Below are 25,824 nucleotides of genomic sequence, written 5' to 3' on the forward strand. Positions count from 1 at the left end.
AGATGTCTCCCACTTTTAGATCAAAGCCATCTTGTCCCTGGTCCTAACAGCCATAATTCACTCCTTGCCCTAAAACCTCACGTTGCTTTTAAAGATTTGATGGTCCGAGCAGCTGTGGACCTTGGCTTTCATCTCTGCTGGATTTATTCCCCCTTCTCTGGTCAGCTCTTCCAATTTCTGTACCTTAAATTATTTCCAAAGTCCCAGAATCTGGGTGTTGTTCCTCCCTACTCTCACCATTGCCAGTGGGCGTTTTGAAGCCTGGCCCATACTCAGTGGGTATTCACATATACTGAGTGCATCCTATGCATTAGGTCAGCCCAAGGGCTAGCTGCAGCCTGCCGATGTGTCTTGCTGAATATTTAGTGTTTATATTTTCCCCTTTCTCTACACAAGGAAAGCATTTTAAACCAAGGGGTTATAGGGCATGGGCTCTGTGGCTTAAGGTTAACATCCCCGGTAATAAGACAGACTGATAACACGTAACCCCTGATAAGAGGCACTGACATCGCTAGTGTGGTCTCCTGCCCGACATGCACCACCTCAATCTAATCATGAGACATCAGACAGACCCAAATTGAGGGGCCCTTGACAAAATGCCTCCCCAGGATGGCTCAAAGGGCCAAGGAAACGAAAGACTGAAGGGCTGTGACAGATTGGAGTCCAGAAGAGGTACAGCAACTAAATGCCATGTGCGATCCTGGACTGGATCCTAGGAACAGAAAATGGACGTTTGTGGAAAAACTGGTGACCTTCAGAAAAGGTCTGTGTTCTGTTCCAAGTTTGAGCCACTGCTAATTTCCTGGTTTTGACCACTTGCACTATGGTTCTGTAAGATGTTCACTCTATGGGAAGCTGGATACAGTGCACGCGGGAACTCTCTGTACTAGTTCTGCCACTTTTCTGTAAATCTAACTTATTTTAAAAGAAAAAAGTCAAAAAAAAAAGGAAAACATAGATTCTGAGAGTTTGAATCTGCTTCTTGTTGGCTGTGTGACCCCTGTGCAAATTTTGTAATCCTTCTGTGACTTAATCTTTCCACCCGTGTAATGGGTATTAAAAGTAACACCCACCTCACAGGGTCATTGTGAGAATCAAACGAATTAATACCCATGAAGTGCTGAGAACCATATCTGGTACTCAGAAATGCTGGGACAAATGTCACCTATACTATCAGTATCATTCTTGTCACTGTCACTGCTACTATTTCTCTTTTGCCGGGAGAGAATGAGGTGGAACAGGTCCCCATCAGGGTCCCCTGTCAGCATCCAACCTGGTACAGTTACTAATATCTGCCAGGAAACTACAGCATGATATTTCAAAAACTGACCAAGTTTAATAAATGTTGCATAACAATCCAGATCTGGGGCTTCTATTTGAGCAACAAAAGTGAGGGAAGCTCTGGTACAGGGGCCTGCTTCCTCACGTGCAATCACACCCTAGGAATAAAGAGCGGCCACCCCTCTAGATGGAGTACATGCTCTCCCTGTGACCACACTTCTCTCCCCAACCTGTTGTCTCCCCAGCACTGAGGGGGAATCCCATCATCCTTGGCATGATTGCTTCCTGACAGTTACAAAACTGTTCCTATGTATCTGTGGGTGGCTGAGTAATGGCCCCAAAGATGTCCACATTCTAATCCCCAGAAAGGTGGATATCTCACCTTATACGGCAGAAGGTATTTTCAGATTAAGTTAATGATCTTGAGATAGGGAGATTATCCGAGTGAGCCCAGGGTAATCACACGGGTCTTTGCAAGAGAGAGGCAGGTGGTCGGGAGTGAGAGGGGGCAAGTGGTGATGGAAGCAGTGGTGGGAGCGATGGGGTCTGCAGGCGGGGGAGGGGGCCACAACGCCAGGAATGTGGATCATTCTAGAAGCTGGAAAACGCAACGAAATGGATTCTGCCCTAGAGCCTCTAGAAGGAACCCCCTGCTGACACCTTGACCTTAGACTTCTGACCTCCACAACAACGATAACAAGTTTGTGTTGTTTTAAGCCACTACATTTGTGATAATTTGTAACTGCATCGATAGGACATGGTACTCAGGTCTCTAACAAAAATAAGAGCGAGAAAAATACAGGAAGAGCTGCCCTCGCTTTCTTCTGCTCAGCCCACTTCAATCCCTTGTGTGATCTGCCCTGTTCCAGTGGACATTTGTGTTTGCTGCCCTCCGCCAGGAGCCTCATATCATTTATTCCTCATTCATGCATGCGTGCTTTACAGTTACTCACTGGGGATACAATGGAGGAATAAGACAGTCCCTGCCCTAAAGGATCTTACAGTTTAAGGAGATGTTCAAGGGAATTACATATAACATTTAAGTAAAGAAACAGAAAAATTGTATTCTATGAGAAATACACAAAATAAATTTTCAAAAGTGGACAAGCTGCCTCGATTTATATTAGTTTTGTCTTCATAATGACCTGGGGGAGATAGATATTATACCCCACTCTATCTTACAAATAAGGAAACTGAGGCTCAGATAAGCATTATGTCTAAGGTTGCACAGCTGCTAAGTGGCAAGCCAGCTCCAATAGGAGCCTCGTCCCATTTCTCCACGAGGCAGCTCAGATCTGTCGGGACCTCCCGCAGCAACACACCAAGCTGCTGAACTCCTGAACTCACTTCACAGTCTGCATTTAAGCAGTGGCACATGTTATAGTGACAAACCTGGCCCAGAGCTGTTCCCGGGCTGGGCTGTCTGTGGTTGCAGCCACTTGGTGGCACGTTCTGAGCAGATGAAAGGACTGGCTCAGAAAAAGCAGATCCGCACCAACTCCACACTTGGCTGGGAGGACCTGGACCCAATCCACACCAACATGAGCCTTTCATCAAAGCTCACACGCTGGATATTAATGCCAAGAGAGGGCTGGGAGTTGCACTGGGCAGCCTGCAGCCAACTGCTTGCTCTGTGTAGAGAGGAGCAGAACCCAGTCACTGTCATCCTTGGGCATATCCACAGGCTGGCTCCCCTCACCAGTCATGGGTGGCAGAGCCTGGTAACTACCCAAAAGGTTTGTTCTTTGCTTTTCTCTCATAGTGGCAAAGTTAGAAATTTCACCTGTGCCTAGGCCATCCTGACTAAATACAATAACTCCCAACTTCCCTGGCAGCTAAGTTGGCCAAGTGTCTAAGATTTGGTGAATGTCACATGAGTAGATGTGTGGTGTGCAACATCTGGACTGTGCCTTTAAAAGGAGCTGTGGTCCTTTCCTTCCACCTCATCCCCTTTCTCTCTGGCTGGAGTAGGTGTAGTGTGAGCCATCCTGGGTCATGTGGATGACCCAGGAACCTAGGAACTGTGGAACAAGAGGAAAGGGTCCTGGGGTCCTACCTCTGTGGAGCTGCCTACTATCAGACTGTAACAGAAGAGAAAAATAAACTGTTATCTCATTGAACCATTGATCATTTTGGTCTTTGTTACAGCAGCTGAGCACATACTCCAATGCTATTCCCAAACCTTCATCCACCAGTGATACCAAATAAAACTAAGACAGGACCCTGCCAATTTTCCAAGAAAAATTCTCTTGGTCAGCAGTGCTTCCATTGCTTATATAGATGTCTAGGAAAAAACACTGAGGAAAAGGACAGGGCAAGTCCAGGCAGGAGTTCCCTCTGGTGACAAGTCCTTGGGGACACTACGTTCCAGCTCTCTGCAAGCTTGTCAGAAGTTCTTAAGAAGGAATGTGGTAGGTTGTCTTCAAATATGGCTGCCAACAATTCCTCTGATCCCAGTATATGAATGCTGTTCCTCCTATCTGATGGTGGGGCCTCTATTCCATCTCCTTGAATGTAGGCTGGCCTTGTGACTTGCTGTGACTAATAACCTGTGGCAGAAGTGATGTTCTGGAACTTCCAAGCTGAGACCTTAAAGAGAGCTGGCAGTTTCTGCCTTCATTTTCTTGGAACCCAGCCACCACGCCGTAAGGAAGCTGGCTAGACACCGAAGGAACAGAGGTCACATGGAGGAGAATCAGGACACCCTAGCCTATAGCACTGATGGCCACATGAGCCGTGGACACCTCAGCTGAATGCAACTTCACGAGTGGCCCCAGGCATCGCCAAGAAGAGCAAAAACCACCCAGCTGAGCCCAGCCAACCCAAGAAATTACAAGAATACACTGTTGCTATTTTAAGCCACTAAGTTTTGGGGTAGTTTGTTACACAGCACTAGCCAATCCACACACAGGAACTGTTTTTTTTTTTTCTTTGCCTTTCTCCAGGACCAGAGTTCCTCAAAGCCCTTTATTCTTGTCGTCTCCACTGCCACACCCCTGATCCTTCTGATGACTCTACTTTGTTTTCCATCCATAGCATTTTCCAACGTACCATATAATATACTTATTCTATTGCCTATATTGGTTTTTGTTTGTCTTCCCATCACAAAAATTGACTTTTGTTTATTTTTCTCCCTTGATGCATCTCAAGTGCCTGGAACCATGCTGAGCACACAGTAGGTGTCAGCAGACATATGTTGAATGAATGAATGAATAAATGGAAGATATGTTCATAGGGATCCATGGCTCTTAGAAGTGTGGAAGTGAGCATATGGAAAGCAGCCCCATTAGTAGAAGGCTCTTTACCTTATCAAGATACGGCAGCACCATATGTTAAAAACAGTTCTGACAACTATAAGTCTATGACGACTCTGATGTGAAGGAGCTGTGTAAAACCAAAAGCAGGGCCCAGATGGAAGGGCTGTGTGACAAACAGGGCCCAGCTCTGTTCTACACCAACAAGCTGAACACCTTCCCAATGCCCTCTCTCCAAACACACAGATTTAGGTCTCTGGACAACTTCGCTGGAATCCAAAAACCTCATAAACTTGAACTATTCCTCTTGATCATTGCAACAATGAGAAAATTACTCAAAAACTGCTCAGCACTGATAGGGAAGGTGTCAACTTCTGTTAACCCACTCATGTGGGATAATGATGATACCATAACCTGAACTGAGAGCTGATGATGGGCCAGAGAGTCTCTGTGAGCTTTATATGTACATTAACTTGCTAACGTGCATACCACTTCTCTGAGGTGGGTATTATTCTCAGCTCACTGGGCAAATGAGAATGCTGAGTAACAGAGTGACTAAGAAATTCATCCAAGGCCACCCAGCTAGAAAGTGGTGGGAAAATGCTGAGTCAAGCCAGGTCATAAATGAGAGAGCACACTGCCTTATGAGTGCAGCATTGAAAGAAATGCTGGCAGGTCACGTGAAGAAATGTGTTCCCCGCTATGGCCACGGGCACCTGGGGAGAAGACGGGCTCCAAGGCTACTTCCTGTCTTCAGCTATAGCTGGAAGGCACCTGACGCATTCATTCTTCTGAGACTTCTACGTGACCTTCCCAGGCTGAACATTTGCCTCCCCTTTTCAAACAGTCCCTTTCCATGGGTTCCCTGCCTATGCCTCCTGTCATACTTAAATATACATCTGCGCTGTGGTGAACTTTCGTTCCCCTGGCGTAAGTTTGCCAGGAAAAACAAAAGTGGCCTCAACATGTAGAAGTTCACAGAGAAGCCCTTTTATGGAAAAATAAAGCATTTGTACTCTTGGGCACTGAGCTCCGTAAGAGGGGAGAATGAATATTCTTTTACCATGGTGCTACAGAGCTGGAAGGGGTCTGAGGATTAACCCTCCCCTCCTTCCTTCCCTCCTGTCTTTCTTTAATCATTTATAGTTGCCTGATGGTCGACTACTCAGTATCCATTTCCTTCCCATTCTTGTTAAGAGAAGCCTCCTGGAATAGCAAAGCTTCCAGGTAAAAATAATTACTTCTCTAGTCTCCCCTGCAACCAAGGATGGCCATATGACACAAATCTAGCTAATAAAACAAAACCTGGAAAGTTTAGCTTTCCTTATCATGGTGCTGATCTGTTTTGATTCTCCTTTCTTCTGTCTGCCTGGTAGGTTGAGGTAAAGGCTGGAGGTAAAGCAACCACTTTGTGATTCTGAAGTGACAAGAATTAGGAACAAAACTAGAGGGAAGCTGGGACACTGGATTTTCTGTTGCTTGTGGCTGACTGAACTCTGACGATGTGTGCCAGATGCCATGTATCCTGTGAATAAGGGATGGTTCCTGCTATCTAGAAGCTCAAATATAGCTCAACTTCTGTACTTTATAGATGGGGAAATTAAGGATCAGAGACTGAGTAACCAGGGTCATATAAGAATTAGTAACAGAGACAGGATTGGAACCCAGAATTATGTCCTAAGTCTAGTTTTGCTGCTTCTACTAGTCCAGGGGTTCCAGAGTGTGATGGAAATCCCCAAGGTAGGACAGAACATAACTGCATATGACTCCCCCCTCTTTATTATTCTCTTTTAGTCTATCTCACAGGTAGTCTAAATAAGAGGTTAAAAGCCTGGACTCTGGATAAGAGGTTAAAATCCTGGCATCACTAGTCATTAGTAGAGTGACCTTGAACATGTTATTGGCCGTCTGTGCCTCACTTTCCTCTAAAAAATGGACATAATTTCTGTATTATAACAGCAGTTGTGAGCATTTAATGAGGTAGCACCTAGAACATAGTAAATATTAAATAAATATTAATTATTACTAGGTCAAAGAAAAAAATCTTTAAACTTACAAATCTCTCTTTTTGGCTATGAGAGCACAGGCTTCAGGTCTGCAGACTTGGCTAGAATTTAATAACACTGTTTTTCAGTGGATTTACTTTTATCAATTCCTTCCATTTATGGCAAACAATGCTAGCTTTCCACTGAAGGCAGAGCTATAAATTTGGCTTTTTAAATTAATTTATTTTAGGCCAAAATAAGTCTGTAAATTTAAAAAAAAAAGATCAAATAATAGTACAGGTGATGCTCAGATATAACAAAATCATGAATAAGATATTTGAGTGCCTGAGGTTTAGAAAACACTTTCCAAACTTAGGGCGAAAAATCTGCAGCCCCGACCCTGCATCCCGCCTCCCACAGTCAAGGCAGACATAACTAATTGATCCCCGCATGCCTTCCCATGGAAGCCTACGAGGCCACAGATGTTTATTGAGTGAAATTACCAATCTCGATTGGTCCTGTTCTGACAGAACCCAGAATCTGACACTGCAACCCAGTGATGGAAAGAGCAGACCAGCAGGCCGTTGTCAGCAGCTCAAAGACTGTGAGTCTCGATAGGTTTCGGGGGTTGGGTTTTTACCATTTGTATAAAAAGTGTCAAATGCAAGCTTTGCGCAGTGGCAGTATCGTAGCCAATGAGGTTTATCCGAGGCGCGATTATTGCTAATTGAAAAAAAAAAAAAAAAAAAGTGTCAAATGTACATATATGCTTAGACATGTACAGACTGTCTCTGGAAGGACACCCAAGAAACTGGTGACAGGAATTGCTTCTGTGGACAAGTTGCAGGTGGCTGTGGGACAGGGGCAGGAGACAACTGTTTCCTCCTCTGTACTATGTGCATGTGTTAACGCTTCAAAAAATAATAATATATCATGAAAGAAAAGGGCAGGGGGTGAGGGGATTTTCTGGTCGGTCACAACTGCCAAAGTTTCTGGACTTCCTGAGGATCAGAGGGCCTTTAAACACTGGAGAACCTAGAACAGGCTTGTGCGCAGAAGTCCAAGTCCCAGGGGTGGGGGTGGCAGCTGAGCAGGCCAGGAAGTATAATGCCCACCTGCTGGTCACCTAACTTCTCTGCAGGGGGGTGGTTATGCCTCCAGCCAGGCCTAAGCTGCTTACCTACAGAGCCTCATCTGTGCTTCTGGACCCCTGCAGCTCTGAGCACACAGCTGGGGGCACACCAAGGATTTACCTGAGCACCTGCCATTCAGTGATAAGCACCTGGCTCGTCCTCTCCTCTTCCTGTCCCTCACCCCAGATACTTCCATTTCTAGCCATAGTTTTAGCACAGTGCTTACAGGGTTGATTCTCTACCAGAAAGCCTGAGCTCAGATCCAAGCTCCACTAGTTCCTAGCTGTGTGACCTCAAGCAAATTGCTTAACATTTCTGTGCCTTAGACGCCTTCTCTGTCCTATGAGACTAATTTCACTATCCACCTGTTGGCCCTGTTGCTGTGAACCGCGTGCTGTGCTAAGAACAGTTACTGCTTTATGATGTTGATTTTTATTATGTGAACAAAGAGCAAGTGACAGAACGGGAAATGACGAAAGCAGCAGGGGCTGCATGTACGGAGTGTCTTGGAGGGCCAGGCCTGGTGCTGAGCCACTGACTCTGCATTTTCCCCCTAGCCTCAGGTCAGCTCTGCAGGGTAGGTGCTGCTATCTCCATTCTACAGATCAGAAAACCGAGGTTCAGACCATGGAAGGAACTTGCCCGAAGTCCCCCATTCTGGAAGACACAGAGATGGGTCCTAACCTGAGCAGTTCATTCTTGAAAGACCACATTGTTTACACTACTCTGTGGAATGCTATTTGCCAGCTAGGGAGACCCACTAGCAGGCTATGAAATGAATCTGGCAGATGGAAACACCATTGTGGAAAAGGTTAACTTCAGTGCTTCAATGGCTAGCGCTTGTCTGGTGCACAATCTGTGCCAAGCATGACTAACTGTTGCACATCTAATAAATAATTTAACCTTCCCAACAAAAATTATCCTCGTTTCAGAGTGAAGAAGCTGAAGCGCAGAGAAGTTAAATGATTTTCCACAGTCATACAGCTAACAGCAACCCAGGGTTTGAACCCAAGCAGGCTGGCTGGCCTGTGTCCTTTATTACTACAAGATACCTCAACAGAAGAGAACTGAAAATACTGCATCTATCTCCAGGGGGATGGGGGGTATATCCATGTCCACAGGTGAGCGCCTGCAGAGTGTTAAATTATAAACTGTATTTCTTTCTGTGCATCTAGATCAGGGGACTGGCAAACATTTTCTGTAAAGGGCCACAAAGGAAATATTTTCTGCTGAACTGTGCCCCTGAAGTGTGAAAGCACCCACAGGCAATATGTAAGTGAATGGGAGTAGCAGTGTACCAATAAAACTTTATTTGTGGGCACTGAAATTAATAATTAATATAATTTTTATGTGTCATGACAGGGGACAGAGGACGCCCTTTGCTGACCTTTGACCCTCCTGCCTAGGGCCGCTGACAGGCTGTTCCCCAGCCTCTCCCCTTTCCCTGGGTCCATGCCCCTCCTCTCTCCTGGACCACAGCAGTCACCTCCTGGCTGTTTCCCTGTGCCCAGCCCTCGACAGCCTACAGAGGGCTCTCTACACGGCAGATCCTGCTAGAACCTATAGTGGGCTGAACTGTAACCATCCCCGACTCCCCAACAAAATTCATGTCCATGCGGAACATCAGCATGTGCCCTTATTTGGAAATAGAGTCTTTGCAGATGTAATCAAATTAAGGAGGGAGATGAGACTCTCCTGGGTTAACGGGGCTCTAAATCCATGACAGTGTCCTTATAAGAGATTCAGTGACACCGAGACACAGAGGAGGCAGTGCGAAGATGGAGGCAGAGATCAGGGGGATGCACCTACAAGCCAAGGAGCTCCCGGGGCCCCAGGAGCTGGAAGAGCAAGGGAGGATTCCCCTCTGTAGCTTTTAGAGCGAGCGAGGCTCTGCTGTGCCTTGCCTTCAGACTTGTGGCTTCCAGAAAGGCAAAAGAATATATCTTTGTTGTTCGAAGCCACTCAGTTCGTGGTGATTTGTTGCCACAGTCCTGGAAAATCATACAGAACCCAAGTCTGATCCTATCCTCCTGCCCTTCCCACCCCAGTCCAGCCGCTGACCTGGCCCCCTCGCCGCAGCGCTTGGCCTCATCTCCTCCCTCTCCTGCCACCCCCGCCACTCCTGCCACGCCGGTCCCCTGGATGCTTCTCAGACCCAGGGGTACTGACCACTTTGCCGTGCTGTTCCTTCTGCCTGGATGCCGACCCCAGACGTCCTGCGGGCCTCCCTTCCTCCCCCTCCTCTCCATGCCCTTTGCTCAAATTCACCTGCTCAGAGAGGCTTTCCTACCGAAAATCGTATCTGCTCTGTACTGGCTTACCAATTCCCTTTACTTTTCTGCATAAATCCATCACTGTCTGAACCACTATGAATTTTACTTAAAAAAAAAAAAGAATCTTATTTATTGTCTATTTCCCCCTTTTAGAATGTAAGCTCTGCAAGGATTGCAGGTTTCCTGTTTGGCATTGCTGTGACCCCAAACCTGCATAGTAGATGCTATTGAATAAATATTTATTGACTGATGAATGAGTGTTAAATTATAAGCCGCATTTCTTTCTGTGCATCTAGATGAGGGGATGGGCAATACCCATGAAAAATAACACTCATGTGAAGCTTCCTCTGTGCCATGCTCTATTCTCAGTGTCTTACATGTACTAAGTGAGTGTGGTGGGGAGAGTAATGCCTTCCCCCCACAGATATCCATCCTAATCCCTGGAATCTGTACCTATGTGAGCATAAATGGCAGAAGGCAGTTCAGGCTGCAGATGGAATTAGGGCTGCTCATCAGCTGACCTTAAATAGGGAGAGTAGCTTGGATCATCCAGGTGGGCACAATGCTACTCCCGAAAGTGGCAAAGGAGGCAGGAGAGAGAGTCAGAGAGACATACAGCCGTGGGAGATCGGCCTGACGTGCGGAGGGCAGGACGTGACCACCGCCCCGGGCTCTGAAGATGAAGAGGCCACAAGGACTGGAACGTGAGCAGCCTCTAGGAGCTGGAAAAGGCAAGGAAACAGATTCTTCCTGGAGCTCTGAGAAGGAATGCCTCCCTGCTGACCCCTTGACTTTAGCTCAGTGAGACCATGTCTGACTTTGACCTCAGGAGCTGTCAGGTAAGAAATCTGTGCTTTTAAGCTCATCATGTGGTAATTAGTTACAGCAGCAATAGAAAATGAACACAACAATACCCATGAAAAACAATAACACTCAGGTGATGCTTCCTCTGGGCCGCGCTCTATTCTCAGTGTCTTACATGCACTAACTGGTTTTATCCTTACAACAGTTGAAAACAACACAACTGATGAGGTGGAGAGTCCTATGATCCGGATCTTACAAATGTGGAAACTGAGGCCTGGAGAAGCTAAGCTGCTTGCCTGTCACACAGCTATGAAGTGGTTGAGCTGGGATATTAATGGCGACAGACGGGCCAGCAGAGCAGGACTGAGGACCCAGGGAGCGAATGCAGGCCAAGTGCTCAGCCTGCACCTGGCCCCTGAAAGCTGTTATCCAGGATGAGCTGTTTTTAGGATTATTCTGCACCTGTTGCTAAATTGGCTATTGATCCATGGTGGCTACGATGAGGCTGGTTGGTCACTAAATAGTAGTCAAACAAATGCTGGATATTAGGACACACTATTAGAGTCACTGCCTCAGGGTTCCAAGCTGCCATCAGAGAGAAGAAAACAGGCGCACGCAGGAGAGACATCTATTATGAATTCTTTTCCCCTTGGGGCCGGGGTGCCGGCAGAAGGGGCTGGTTTTAAAACAATAAAGTCAATTTGATACGGTCTGCTTTGGTGTTTTGAGATCTTTGAAAGAGATATTGTGTGGCTCTGGGAGGGGTGGCCGGGCAGGGAGTTATATTTATACGGTAAAGAGTAGGCCCTGACCTTTGCTGGCGGCGGCCTCTCCTTGTCCAACTTGCTGGGGTCTGGCCTGTCCTTGCCGCCACAGTCTTAGACTGAGACTAATGCAAGCCAGCTGAGCGGCAGAGGCCTTGACCGACCACTCTCGCTTGGGTGGTTCCCATTTCTGCAAAGCCCAGCCATCTCAGGGACAGAACACAGCTCTCAGCCCCCAAGCCTTTTGCTGCTCAGGCGGGACCCTGGGTGGGTGGTGGGGTGGGTTGTGTCCCCCAAAAAGATATGTTCAACTCCTAACCTCTGGTGCCTGTGACTGTGACCTTATTGAGCCAGGGTCTTTGTAGATGTTAATCTAGTTAAGATGAGGTCATACTGGATAGGGTGGGCCCCTGATGGGCCCCCACTCAATGACAGGCGCCCTTAGAAGAAGAGGGTGATTTGCGTACAGACACACAGGGAGAAAGCCATGTGAAGAATGAGGCAGAGACTGGAACGCCAAGGGTTGCCAGCAGCCACCAGAAGCTATGACGGTGGCATGGAGTGGATCCTTCCTCTGAGCCTCCAGGCGGAACTAACCCTACAACATCTTGATGCAGACGGCTTGCCTCCAGAACAATGAGACTGTAACAAAGTTCTATTCATTTTTGCCACCCAGTTTGTGGTACCTTGTCAGGAAGCCTCAGGAATCTGATACAGGGGACCCTGTTGACTTGACAGGGCCACGGGTCCAACGGCAGCCTAACCTCTGAATTGCAAAACTCAGGGATGCCTCCTGGACCTGCCAGTGGAAAGCTGGGGCCCCCACTTCCAAATCTGTGCAAGGAAGATAGGGAACTAGATTCACTTAGCCAGACTTCACTCAACTTTATGCATTTTACCATATCTTCCAACCACCAGTACTATTATTTTACTTAATGTTTTCCATAAATCAACTTTAGATTGACTCACATTTTTGTAAAACTTGGCTTTGCCCAAGCCATAACATCTATAAAATCACTCACTGTTTTTACTTAAATAGATTTGTCTGAGAAGACCTTATGTCACTACCATAAAGAGAAAAATCAATGCCACTTGCCATCAGTGAAAACATGAAAATAGAAAATACATGGAAAACAAATGTTCTTAGCTCTTTAAGCCCCAAGGTACAGGTGGCAGCGGTTCCAGCCTTGTGGGACCATTTGCTGGAAGGACAAAGATGAGTAGAGAGGCAGGTCTGAGAGTGTTCAGTCTCTGGTTCTGGGTTCCGAGGCCAGCTGTACTCCCTCTGCAGGCAGTTTGGCTTCCATGAGCCAACACAGGCCTTTCTAAAACCTAACCTAGTTTGATCTGGGTTTTGGTAACTTGCAGGAGAGCCTTGGGGTGGATGGCATGATTGTGGCGAACACAAAGGACTGGAAAGACCCATTTGTTAATCCAAAGTCACACAGTAGTTGGTGGAAGACCAGGATCCACACCCTCTCTAGAATCAAAATTTGAGCATGATTTCTATAAGATTCCATGCATTCTCTATGGCTAGATGTGTCCGGTGTGTTCTGTGGACCCGTGGCCACCCTAAACTATGCTGTTGTCCTGGCATAATTACTAATGATGTTCCTTTCATCCTAAAAAAATGCCGAGGTTTCAGGCAATAAATCATATGGTCACTCCAACCGGTGCATTATTAAGTAAAAAGAAATATCTTTTTTTCTTCATTTTAACCTAGTCATTTATATTTCATTCTGGAACCAAAGCAAGCCAGAAACTTCAGGGCTTTACCAAGTTACATTTTAATACATTTAATATATGTCCTTAAGAAAGACGAAAGAGCTAAACATGGCAGAATGATGTGAGTACAAATAAACTCTATAGCATCATCTATTAGACCAGGGTCAGCAAACTTTTTCTGTGAAGGGCTAGACAGTAAATGTTTTAGATTTTTCAGGTTATGGGGTCTCTGTTGCAACTGTTCAGCTCTGTCACTGCAGTGAGAAAGCAGCTGTAGACAATACAAACACAAGTGGGTGTGGTGGTGTTCCAATAAAACTTTATTTATAAACACAGGTTGCTGGCTGTTCAGATGTAGTTTGCTGACCCCTGTATAAGATGGAAAAAGCTGGTAATTCCTCAAATGCCCATCAGTATGTGATTTGTTAAATAAATTATAGCACACTGATTCAGTGAGACCATAAAGTCATTTAAAAGCATATTTGCAAAGAATGTTCAGTAAGATGAGAAAACACACACAATATTAAAAAACCCATAAAACCTAAATCTATGGATTCAACATGATTTAAATTTGTTCAAGACTATACATATGCTAAATCAAAAACTTAAAAGGAATTGGTGGGACCAAAGATAAAGTAGCTTAACCAAATGGTGGGAATATAGATTATTAATAAAAATTTCTTTATTGTGCTTTTATGGAATTTCTAATGCAATCACAATGAGCATATAATACTTTTAAATTCTAGCAGGAAGAAATTATTATTTAAAAAAAAATAAGCCCTCTTGTCATTAAGCCACCACTGGAAAGGACCTTAGGGCCCAATTTGTCCTGAATCCCAAACTCTCAGTCATGACCCATTAGTGGGATCCAAAATCAACATATGTGTCCAAAAGCAAAGCTTTAAATGACATAGAAGAGGACTGTGTTTTGCTTCCGATTAGCCTATGGAACACCCAGTAAGAGGCAGTACTGTTTTTTAGAGCCTTTGTTAACTAGTCATGCACACAAATACCTGTACATCATGTGTTCTGGGCTGTGATGCAGAATGTCTTTCTTAGTGTGGACTATGATCAAAGAAGGCTGAAAGCTACTCATTTCTAGCCCAACTCTCTCATTTTACAGATGGGAAAGCTGAGTCCCAGAGAAAAGGGTATGTTACTCCTGATGTCATCTTATGCTGAGCACACACCAGAAGATGAGTCCACCCTCCCCTTTTAATAACCTGCCCCAACATTCCAGGCCACAGCAATTGGCCAGCCAGTCCAGTGTGCAATATCAAATGTCCATATGACGAATGACCCCATGGCAGGTCACAAGGCATGCTTGTATTTACAACAGCAAATCCTAAGAATCGGGGCCTCCAAGGTCACAAACCCCAACCCTCCCCCAAGGGGGAATCTCCTGTGCATCTTTTTAGCCACATCCCTATTTTGGTCCCAGGGGTCTGTAACGAGACCAGTCAGAGAAGCCTGGGGAATTTAAAGGTCAGGCAGCTGATTGAAGCCCAAAAGCAACAGCAGCTGGGATGGCCTTAGGCTATGGTTTTGGGGGTTGCAGAATCTTTTTGAGCAGCTAATTCCTGGAGATCAAAATTTAGAGCTGGCATAGCAAAGGGCTAAGGAGGCCTGGTGAGGCCTGCTGAGGAAGTTGTAAGGAGCCCTGGTTGCCACCAAGGGAGACAAACACACACACAGAAATGAGGATCTTGGACAAAATAGCAGGACAGCAAATGGCCCAGCAAGCAAAGTTTCAGTGCAGTGACCGATACTCCAGAACAGCAGGCCACACACCAGGGTGGAAAAGGTGTAGAGACTGCAAGCTTCGGAGGAAGTACAAACAGTGAGATATTGGAAATAATCTAACTGCCCAGGCAAAGGGGAGTGGATAAATACCACAGTATATCCGTAAGAATCATCGCCGATGCTGTTTCAGGCACTGTCCTAAGCTCTGTGCTCGTATTTCCTAGCATCCAGCTCCACGACAGCCTGGGAGGTCAGCTATTTCTACAGACCCCATTTCACAGATGAGAAAATCATTTCAGGGATGTCATTTGCTTAAAGCCATACAACTAGTAAGTGGAAGTGCTGGGATTCAAACCCTGGAGAACTAGGGAGTCAGAAAATAGAGCTTCTGGAGAGACACACACTAATTACTTATGTGATTTAAAATAAATACATGAAAAATTAAAAGGCAATGTAAAAAGAAAGGAGGAGTAGGGTCTGGGAGATCATGCTGCTCCTGGGGCACTAGGAAACTACCACGGGTGAGGTAAGGTGGAAAGAGAGAGCCCTTCCTGAGAGAATCAGAGGAATTCCCGGCCAGTTCCCCATTCCCTTTCCCCACTGAACTCTTAGGAGCAGCACAAATTTGATTTGTTCAAAGGGTGCAAATTTTGTCTGGCATAACCTGACTTGTTTCTCTTTGAGTGGGGATGAATCTGCAGTGTCTGTGTCTCTTGCCTAATCGATGGCTGCCTGTTCAAGGCTGCACGCCCCCTCCCCTGGCTGCCCACTCCTTCATTATCGCTTTCAGTTCTGGCGCAGACAGCCGACTGCTGGGGGATAGGCCGAGGCTGCTCCCCACTTTTCCCTCTAAGGAATTAGTAAGGCAGCATTTGCCTGTAATAGCATCTACCAGGTCCTCTCAACCCCATTCAGAAATTGTTCCCCAAATAGGACTCTCCATTTGTGTGTTTCTGTAGTTTTTTGGTTCATTGTTGTTTTCTTGTTCTCACTTTCCATCCACTCCCCACCCCCCAAAAAATTATCAGAGAGATTTATTCTGACACATTCTCAACAGATTTTGCAGAGACAGACCCTGGTATGGGTTTATTTCCTATTTCATTAAAAGGTTAGAATTAAGAATGAAAAACAAGTAACAGTTGGGCAACAACATCCCTCTCTGGATCTTTGTTCCTTCAGAAGTGAAAGGACAAGTTGGAGTGATTCTAGAATTTTCTGAATGGGGTCAAGAGGATCTGGTAGGTGTTGTTACAGCAAGGGCTGTGAATACTGGCTCCGTTGTGCCTGACCTAAAGGACAAGGGAGGAGGGACTGGGTGGGGCAGGCCCTTTCTCCAGGAGAGACCTCCTGGTCTCCTTGCATCCTCCATGGCACCCATACAGTCCTCTCACCCCACAGCAGCCATGTGGTCTTTGTAAGATGCAAACCAGATCACCCATCTTGTTTTAAAACCCTGATGGCTGCCTGGTACTCTCAACACAAAATTGGAATGCCTCCCCATGGCCACAAGGCTGTCTGAAGTGGGGCACCCCAATTCCACCCTGCAGCCTCTCCCCTTTGCACACCAGCCATGAGGCCTCCTGTCTACTGGGAACATTCCTGAGCCATGGCTGCTTTTCTTAATTTGCATGTGCCAGCTCTACTGTCCTTCTCAGACACCCTGCCTGCCCACCCTCCAAATCAGACCTCCTCCCCATGGGAGCTCCATTTACTCTCCTCAGGGAGCTCATCACCGCCACTTCATTACAGCCATTTACTTATTCATTTGCTCGCTGCCTGCTATAGACTGAGTTGTGTGTCCCCAGAATTCATATGTTGAAGTCCTAACCCCTAATGTGGCTGTATTTGGAGACTGGGCCTTGAGGGAAGTAAGTAAATGAGGGCATAAGGTTAAATGAGGTCATAGGGTGGGGCTCTAATCCAGTAGGACTGCTGTGCTTATAGGAACAGAAAGAGACACCAGAGATGGCTCTGTCCTCATGCGCACTGAGGAACGGTCATGTGAGGACACAGCGAGAAGGTGTCTTCAAGCCGGGGAAAGAGCTCTCACCAGAAACTCAATCAGCTGGCTCCAGAACATCCCAGCCTCTACAAAGGCGAGAAAATAGACTTCTGTTGTTTAACCCACCCAGACTATGGAATTCATTATGGCCGCTTGGCTCCAGCAGAGAACACACCATATCCCTGCATCCTCTCACTGAGACACAAACTCTACAATGGCAAGCCTTGGCTGTCCACTCAGGGCTGTACAGCTGCACCTAGCCTGCTGCCTGGAACAGGGCTGGCACTCATGAATATTTGCGGAGTGAATGACAGATGGTCTTCCCTGCACCCACAGCCCTCTCTCCCCACGCCTGTACCTGCCTCTGTATAAACCAGTGGCTCTCAAGGGCACTGTGATATCCCCTAGGGGTGCTTGGAAATTTGTGGGAACATATTTATTGAGGACATTAGGGACAGTGGGCAGGTGACAGAAGCGACAGGAGTTCTGCAATACATGGAATAGTTCAGGAAAAGAAGAATTTCCCCGGGTTCCACTGGTGTTTGAACGTCTGACCAGACATTGACAGAGGTGAAGACCTGGCTTTAATGATCTGATCTACAACACAGGGGTCAGCAAACTACAGTCCGAGGGCCAAATCCAGCCCACCATCTGTTTTCGAAAATAGTGTTTTATTTGAAAACAGCCTTGCCCATTCACTTCATATGATCTATAGCTGCTTTCAAGCCACAGTCGCAAAGCTGCAAGTACTTGGGACAGAGACCTATGGTCCACAAAGTCTTAAATATTTACTATCTGGCCCTTTTACAGAAAACATTTGCTAGTCCCTATCCTAGCATATCAGTCCATTTTACACATAAATAAATACAAAGGATTTTTTTTCAGGGTTTTAATATTAACATTAAAATGTGCAGGAAAGCTAATGTAACATGTTCAATTGTAACTATACTGTACTATAACGTATTCAGCTATTCTTAACTGAATATTGAACAGTATTCAATTTTGTTCAATAGAAAAATAAGAAAAAAGGTGGGATGGATGTAACTCCTAAGACGTGTTACAGAAACTTAGTGTGTAAGCAAGTAGGTTGTGAGATAAAGGCACAACTCTAAAGATAGGTTAAGAAGAAAATAACAAAGTTAGTAACCTTATATGACATATAAAAGATAAGATGAATGGACTATATGAATGGCCTATATGGAAGAAACACAAGTGTTGCTTATAGATACAAAGGGATGGAAGGAGTTAGGCAAGCCTTAAATATTAAGTAGAACCAATTCATGCCACCTCTGCACTGACAAGCTATACCAGCCCCAAATTGGCCACCCACTAGTGACGACCATTATGGTGCCATTCTGGCCCCAAGTGCCCTTGACCCTAGAAATATGCCTAAAAGCACCGCAGCCCATCAGGGTAACTGGTGAGCTACAATGTGGCCCTTCCACGTCCTTGCACTTAATCTTAAATGTGCTAACTCCATTCTCTTTCCCCTTGTTTTTCAGTTTAAGTCAATTTAATAAACCACAACATTTGAGCATCTTAATTTATTCTATGACCCTCATGTCCACGATCTCTGGGATGACATATCTCTGGAGGCTAGCCCTCCATCAGGGTGATTTCTGATAACATCTCCACTGCTGTCACTAGCAGATGGCTGCCCTTTATTTTGTTGGGACTTTATCATAAGAGCTGTCTACTATTATGGAAAGTCACATTACTATTAATGGCGGCACTACTGGTGGTGTCTCTGCTTCCCGTGCAGCCCAGCTCCTGAGCCGTCACATGGGTGTGCTCGACTTTTTCACTATATCACCTAGTGTGGTCATGCCTGGGTAGTTATGTGTTTAAAAATATAGTTTATAAATGACTTCATTTCTTTATTTTACAGTAAGGACATTCTGTTTTGACTTTAAAAAAATATGTATAAGGTTAAATTACATATGCATTCAATTTGATGATAGTAAAGGGGCTTTCCAGGATATTTGTTATAAAAAGGGGGCAATGTGTCTGATGGGGTTAAGAACCATGGGTGTAATAGCCTTGGTGTCCAGACTGCTCCCCATTCACTGGCCGCACCCAATTGCCTTCCAAGGAAACTGGGCTTGAAAATGAAGCTCCTTCCCTGGGCTCCAGAGAGACATGGACCAGGGGCTTCCCTTCTCTAACAGGGAACATGCTAGGGTCATGGAGCCCCAGCAGTCCAGCTCTGTCTCCCTTCTAAGTTCACACCCCAGACCCAATCCATCAGCAATTCCTGTCAATTTCACACTCAGAATATATCCAGAATCTGCCCACTTCTCCCCACTCCACAATTACCCAGAGCCAAGCGTCATCCTTTCTCACCAGGACTACTGCAGTAGCCTCCCCAAGGGTCTCACCCTTCATTTCCCACCCACAGTCTATTCTCCATACAACAGCTAAAGGGAGCCTGTTAAAACTAAGAGATGCCATGTCATGCCCTGATTCAAAACCACGGAGCCCATCTTGATGTTTCTTAAGCACATGTGGCCTGGACTGCTGTCTCCTGACATGGACTACACAGTATTTAATTTGTTGCCACAAACTTTTTCAAGTTGGGAAATACCTTATAAAGTACCAGATTTCTGGTGTGTTTCTTTTTGGTCCTGAGCATTTGGAATTACTGGCCCATTGCATGACAACCAGCAGCTTTGGTAGAGCCGGGCTGCAACCTTACGTAGGGCTGGGGCTGCCCAGTTCATCACAGGACCCTTCCAGCTGGCCCCACACACTGACCTTGTGGGCTGGGCTCCCAAGGCATCTTGGTCTGTGACCAGAGTAGAGAGAACAGACTTGGAGCCAGACTGTTGTGGAGGCCGTCTTGGCCCTGCTTCCTGGCACTTTACAGGTGCAACTTTCCATGTCTTATGTCGCCATTTGATTACTGCCTGTCTCCCAGCCTGGGCTGTGAACCCCATGGGGGCAGGGCCATGTCTGTCTTGCTCACCTCTGTGTTCCTAGTGGCTGGCACTGTGCCTGGCACAGAGAAGACACTCCACTCATCTGCTGGAATAAGGGCTATATGAAGGCACCAGTCTCTGTCCCCCACAAGCTTTAACCTCCATGAGCAGACCCTTGGGGTGTCTTCTTATACCCTCATTTCTTTGCCTTGAAAATCCCTCTCACAGTGGGGACAGGAAGTGAAGGAGGTGAAGCACCTCCAAAATGGAAATTTAAAGAATTTCCTAAGCTCTCAGCTTTCCAACCTCTGCTTTTGAATGTCTCAGGAAAACCTACTGTTTTAATCAGCTTGGGCTTTCATAATGAAATACCATAGACTGGGTAAGTTTAAGCAGCAGAAATGTATTTCTCACAATTCTGGAGGTTGGGAAGTCTAAGATGAAGGTTCCTGGTTTGGTTCCCAGGGAGAGCACTCTTCCCGGCTTGCAGATGGCCCCCTCTAGCCGTGCAGACGGCCCCCTCTAGCCTTGCAGATGGCCCCCTCTAGCCATGCAGACGGCCCCCTCTAGCCGTGCAGACGGCCCCCTCTAGCCTTGCAGACGGCCCCCTCTAGCCATGCAGACGGCCCCCTCTAGCCGTGCAGGCCCCCTCTAGCCGTGCAGATGGCCCCCTCTAGCCGTGCAGATGACCCCATGGCCTCTCCTCATGGTATGTACTTGGAGAGGGAGAGAAAGATCTCTCTCTTCCTCTTTTTATAAGGACACCCATCTCATCATGACCTAATGCAACCTTGACTGCCTCCTTAAGGCAGCATCTCCAAATCCCACCACACAGGGGCTAGGGCTTCGACATAGGCATTCTATGGGGACACAACCACTCAGTCCATAATCACCCTCTCCGACCCCAGCATTAACCAGGTTAAGAGTTGGCTTTTAATCATCCCTTAGAATTGTGTTGTCCAGTACTAGCCACATTTACATTTAGGTTATAATTAGTTAAAATTAAACAAAACTAAAAATTTAGCTCCTCAGTTGCACAAGCCACATTTCGACACTCAATAGCCACAGGTGGCTAGTGGCTCCCATATCAGACAGCACAGACACAGACTTTCCCAGCATCACACAAAGGCCGGCAGGACAGCGCTGCCTGGGTGAATAATTGTTTACTAAACTCCCACCTGATTCCTAAACTTGCTCTCAATCCCTCCAGCTGTTTTCATCTGTCACCTCCAGTGCCTTTTGGAGATGGGGGTGACCAAATCAAACTTGTTATGAAACCAGAGGAAAAGACCATCCATTTAAACTCTCTATGTCCTAAATCCAGCAGACTTCAGCTCAAGCAGGAGGCAGCCAGCCTGCCAACATGTGTGAAGGTGACAAGAAGGTGACCACCGAGGGTGGAGGTGTTGCACGGCACAGAAGTGCTGACATGTGTTGGAAAACCTCACCCACTTCATCGTGTGCAGGAGTTGCTGATTCACACCAGGAAACCTGACCTCAGTCCAGGAACCTGTGGGATATGCCAAGCCTGGCTCCTGTCTTGACCGACAAAGTGAGACCAGGCAGACTAAGCCTGCTCAAAACTGGCTGAGCCAGGACAGCCTGAAAGGTGCTGCTGCCAAGAACCATGGAAATAGCTCCACTTCATCAGGAGGAGGCTACTGGGCTTCAACTCAGTCATAACTGTGCCATCCCTCGAGTCCCCTGGGCGCGCCTTGCTGATGGCATAAATCAGAGATGGGGACCAAAAGGTGTGATCTTTCTAGCTCCCCCATGTCACCACCACCTGGTAACTTTCTCCTACCATTCCTGGTCTCAGACCCTGTGGTCCAGTTAAGAAAATATATAACCAGATTGTAAGACGGAGGCATCAAGACCAGCCTTATACTTGCCTGCTTCACAAGGGATTTTCAAGAGAGTTTTCAAATCTGTCGCCAATATTGAAAAGGAATGGGATTTCACATTAATATATAGTTTTGGGGATTACCTTGAAAAAATGGAAAGATTTGGCCTCCCTGGGGCCCCATTCTACTGTGGCAGCAATGGGCTAAAACTGAGTAACACCTGCCCCCATCTTTGATGGACACGTAGTTTGCCACAGTCCCCACCACTCCCTGTAACATTATACCTCACTCACACCTCCCTTTTCTTTAGAAGAATCATGTCCCAGAGCAGGGTCAGTCCATAAAACTGTAGAATCATTTAGAAAAGAGTAACAAACTTGTTTCGTGACTTGAGGTGTAAACATTTCTTTCCAGTTTGCCATTTGCTTTTTGTTCTGTTTGTTTCCTTACTTCCGGCATTCTTTGCTGTGCCCTCTCCCCCTCCCCAGTCCCTTCCCTCAGTCCATAGTTAAATTTGTCAGTCTTTTCATTGGTGGCTTTTGGATGTCTGAGTTATGATTAGAAAAGCTTTTTCTACTCCAAGGTTATAAAAATTTTGCTCATTCTCATTCTAGTTCTTCATGATTTTACTTTTTACATTGAAACCATTGATCCATTTGGATTTTTTCCTGGTATATAGCAAGAGGAATGGATTTTTTCCCCCACATGGCCTTTCATTGAATAGTTCATCTTTTCTCTCTCACTTAAGATGTCTTCTATGCCATGTAGAAAATTCCCTGCTATGTTTTGTCTCTTTCTGGACTGTATGCGCTCCTCCACTGGCCCATCAGTCTATTCATATACCAGAACCATGCCTGATTATTGAGGCTTTATAATATTTAAATATTGGTAAGCCTACTACCTCATTACTTTCCTTTGCATAGTTTTTTGAGTCTAATTTCCTAGCTCACAGAAAAGGAAACACAAATTGGTTAAAGATCTGAAAAGAAGCTCATCGTTATAAGACACACTTACAAAATAGTACTACACTGAAATACTGTTTTTCATGCATCAGATTGGAAAAAACTCCAATAACTAGATGACACTAAATGAGGCACTCTCAGACACTGCTGGTGGGAGTTTAAATTGGTAGAATCCCCCTGGGGTAACTTGGAGAGATCTACCAAATTTAAATACGGACTTTCTCCTTGACCCAGAATTCTACTTCTGGGAACTTGTCCCTCAAGTATACTTGGAGAAAAACAAAATGATGATATGTAGAGAGAGTTATTTATAGCCATATTGGTGGTAAGTGCAAATGACTGGAAACACTCAATAAGGAACTGGTTAAATCATTTAAAGCACATCATTAATAGAATAGTAATCATCTGTGAAAAGAATGAGGCATTCGGCTTTCTTTCTATATACTGACTTAGAAAGTTCTCCACAGATAAGAAAGTGAAGTGCAGAAGAGTGTGTACGGTGTGTTACCTACGAAAATAAGAATAAATACAAGTGTTTCTGCCATAATGTGCTAACGCCTTCCTGAAAAGCCATGTGCTGTGTAAAATCGTGCACCAAATAATGGGGCTTATGGGAAAAAGGAGAGTTGGGGCAGATTACTCAAAAGCAATGCAACTTTGCAACCAGAGTGCTGAACAAAAGCACTAACAGTTCCAATAAAAACAAGAGCACAGTGAAAAAAACAAACAGTCAATAGAGAAGTGCTACATTAAATAGAGGGCTTAGCTGTAAAAAGGAGGCAAAGACATCCTGACGGAAGGGGGTGTAAGGATGATGGAGGTGTTGAATTATAGAAACACGGGCAAAATGGGCCAGACTGTGGGGAACTGTGAAATAAATTCTTCAAAAACAGAGCATATGGCCAAACAGAGGTTGGAGGAAAAACATGGGGCACCAGGGACAGAACTGCATTCCTACAGGCCTGTTGCCTCCACCTGATCATGCATTGCGTATTCAGCTGCTGTTACCATGTGCGCTGCGGGTAAAAATGAACCAAGGCAGTCATACTTCCACTTCGGGCCAAGACTGAGTCACAGGGACTGGATTCACCCTCACACATGAACAGGTTTAAAAAACTAGATTCTCAGGGCACTGAGCATCAGGCAACGAAACACTAGTCCTTGAGAGGGGAAATGAGGGGTGAGTCGTATGGCTGCTTCAGCGTGGAGAGTTTGCAGGGTAGGGGACCCAGCTGGCTGTCTGGGCTGAGGAGATGGAGCTGCAGGTCCGGGGAAGCCAAAGTGGTTAGAATTCACAGAGCAGCACCACAAAAAAGAGGGCCACATGGGGAGAATGCTATGGAGATTTGCAGACATTTCCCCTCGTGGGTCCACCTGGGTACTGATTAACCCATGCCTGTGCAGAAATTACTCAAGGCTGGGAGAGAACCACTTGAAACAATTATAAGGAACAATCCTCAGGGACCATAAGAGTTGGGAATAGTTCCTCTTCTCACCAGCCAGAGTGAAAAACTTTATAATTCATGAGGCCTTGGGTAGAGTATTCAGAAAGCCTTGCCTTGGTGGTGGGAAAATGTATTAGGTCGAGAGAGCCCTAGACCAAATGTTGCACTGCCCTCCCTAACAAAGCTTAAAGCAAGACTTGAAAAGATCAAGCTATTTCCACTTGACTGCATCCTAGAACAAAGCTCAAGAGTACTCATAGGAATAGAAAAATACCGAGCACCCAAACGGTAAAATCCGTAATTGTCACGCACCCAATCAAGACTTAGCATGCAGGAAAAGCAGCAGGAAAATATGACGTACAACAAGGAGAAAATTCAATGAAAAATGACCCAGCAATGCCACAGATGACAGACTTAGTAGATAAGCACATTCAAACAGTTACTATACCTGCATTCTGTCTGTTCAGGGGGCTAGAGGAAAGACTGGATGTGTTACGTAGAGGTATGGTAGATATTAAAAAAAGACTGAAATCAAACTTCGGGAGATGAAAACTACGCATGAGATGAAAAAATAAAAAAGCCGTAGGTATAATTAACAGCAGATCAGATCAGCTGCAGGTGAAAAGAATAGTGGACTTGAAGACACATGGGAGTCTATGGGGGAGGGGGACGGGGGTGTTTGAAGAAATAATGGCCAAACTTTTTCCAAATCTGAAGAAAAATATAAATTCACAAATCTGAGAAGCTCGAACTCAGATCACCAAGGCACATCAAAATTAAATGGCTTAAAACCAGTGGTAAGGAGAAAAATCTTAAAAGCAAATGAACCAATCCAACTTCAGAGTTATTCTGACATCATTTCCTTGTCATAGAAAAAATATGCAATACAGTTGGTTGTGTTCATGTTCATTTCTATTTGCAAAAAGAAATTCTGGATAGGTTCACAAGGACCAAGTATAAGTGGTTAACCACTGGTGGTGTGGAAACTGAGTGGGTATATAGGACGAGGGTGGGAGAGTGATTTCTGAGATTACTGGGAATGTTTCAAGTAGGTAAACGTATAAAAAATTAATATAAAGGAAGGGAAACTTTAAATATGTCTTTTTTTCTTATAACAAAAGAAAATACATTGGTGGGAGGGGACATAGGGAGCGCTAGCTAATGAACATGGAGTTTCTTTTTTGGGTGGTTAAAATGTTGTGGGCTTAGATAATGGTGATGGCTGCCCAATTTTGTGAATACAGTAAAATCACTGAATTGTATACTTTAAAAGGATGAATTTTCTGGTGTGTGAATTATGTCTCAGCAAAAAATAAAATATAGGAAAAAGGGAATACATACACAATTCACCTTTTTAAAAATTAGAGAATCAAACAATTGTAACATAGAAAGGGCTCTAAAGATGGGACATCCAGGACTTCCCACTGAGTATGGAACATATGCTTGGGGAGAGGGTCCCTGTTCAAAGGGAACACTGACTACTGAATTCTATTCTTGGAGAGTTACAAGGCACATCAGTCCACAAAGGCTCTGAAAAGTCCTGCACTGATGACCTCTAATTTTGTGCTACATACTTTTTACCAAATGTATTTGGTAAATGAGCATGACCTTCCCCAATTTCGTTATTTTTTCAATGAGCATTTGTGAATGCTGAGCTGTGAAATACAGATCATCAAAGTTTAGTGACTTGC

General features: G+C 45.4%; 1 protein-coding gene and 1 non-coding gene across 4 annotated transcripts in view; one reads left to right on the forward strand and one right to left on the reverse strand.

Moving 5' to 3' along the window:
* The window catches only part of EYA2 (EYA transcriptional coactivator and phosphatase 2), a 218,334-nt gene that overhangs the window by 97,868 nt on the left and 94,642 nt on the right, over positions 1–25,824 (reverse strand). The window lies entirely within an intron of this gene.
* Positions 7,187–7,328, forward strand: LOC140849805 (U4 spliceosomal RNA). Its single transcript, XR_012131997.1, has one exon. It is a non-coding gene; the product is annotated as a U4 spliceosomal RNA (small nuclear RNA).

Source organism: Manis javanica, chromosome 5 (genome assembly GCF_040802235.1).
Source record: "Manis javanica isolate MJ-LG chromosome 5, MJ_LKY, whole genome shotgun sequence".
NCBI classification, from domain to species: Eukaryota; Metazoa; Chordata; class Mammalia; order Pholidota; family Manidae; genus Manis; species Manis javanica.